General features: G+C 37.0%; 1 protein-coding gene across 4 annotated transcripts in view; it reads right to left on the bottom strand.

Annotated features, from left to right (window-relative positions):
• LOC106458452 (fat-like cadherin-related tumor suppressor homolog) overlaps nucleotides 1–1321 on the bottom strand; it is a 171380-nt gene that overhangs the window by 102216 nt on the left and 67843 nt on the right. The gene's annotated exons all lie outside the window — the stretch shown is intronic.

The raw sequence follows: 1321 nt of genomic DNA, 5'->3' as shown, positions 1-1321 counted from the left end.
AGGGCGAGCATGTTGTGGGACGGGGATTCGAACCCACGACCCTCAGATTGCGAGTCGAGCGCCTTATCTACCTGGCCATGCCGGGCCTCTAATTAGTTTATTTTAAAGTTTACGCAAAGCTAGACTGGGGCTAACTGAGCTTAGACGTTTTTAATTTTGAACTGACAGGCGAGAGGGAAAGCAGCTAGACAACATTACCCACAGCCTAGTATTTGATTACTCTTGTCTGACCGAAACTTGGGACTTAACTGTCACTTTTATTACGCACCCATAGCCCCAAAGTACGGAGCGTGTTTGTGCGGCAACAGGTCGGGAATCATAAATCCTCGGATTCAAAGTTCGGGCACACTAACCACTAAACCCAAATATTTTTATGAAAGATAAAATGTAGGAATAAAAATGAAAAACAAAATCGTAGATTTACTGAAGTTTACGATCTAGGAAAGCACAAATATATATGTAGTGAATAAATGTTTATTGCAGCTACGAATAAACCTTTCAAGTATGTTTATATTTAACTGTACGTTTTGCTAAACGTTATAAATACACCAAGTAATCTGCAATGTTTGGAGATGAGCATCGCAAATTAGTTTCTGGGGTTTGATGGAAATAAGAGATGAAACTGCTGAAAACTGCGGGTGATGGGAGTATAGTATACTACAAGTACACAAGGAGTGTAGATAAAAAATATAAAAGAGGAGTGATACTATTGAAGAAAAAGACGAAATGAGTGGTGAAGCGATACACGGTTCGGGTGGAAGGATATGCTTTTCGAAAATAGTTTGTAATTTTTTACTGAAAATGGTGCATTATAATGATATCCGAGGTTGTTTTTACAATACTTCAATATGTTATATATATATATATATGTCTGTGTTATCAAACGCGAAGTACCTCCTCTGCCAACGTTTTTGTACAGTATAGTATAGTTTAAATATACATACATATATCCTTACGACACTTGACACAAAAATCAGAAGTCATGCTGTTCAACTTTCCTGCTTACTATCCCGTTGTTGAATACAAACACGACTGAAGAAAAATTCACTTATCTGTAATAATAATAACTAGCTTCTCATAACAGCAATTTACTAACAAATAAAAAATGTCAATTAAATTAGACTGGTGGCATTTCTAAGAACTATTTAGACAGTCGTAACAAGACGATAAGAGGTTGAAAGATTAGCAATAAAAACTAAGTTATAAGTCCGACTCAGATATATTAAGTACACAATGGGCTATCTGTGCTTTGCCCACCGCACGGATATCGAAAACCGATTTTTGAGGTTATGAACCTTGAAGACTTACCATTGGGGGGGGG

The sequence above is a fragment of the Limulus polyphemus genome, unplaced genomic scaffold (genome assembly GCF_000517525.1).
Source record: "Limulus polyphemus unplaced genomic scaffold, Limulus_polyphemus-2.1.2 Scaffold23, whole genome shotgun sequence".
NCBI classification, from domain to species: domain Eukaryota; kingdom Metazoa; phylum Arthropoda; class Merostomata; order Xiphosura; family Limulidae; genus Limulus; species Limulus polyphemus.
This window is presented reverse-complemented; position numbering and strand designations above follow the sequence as displayed.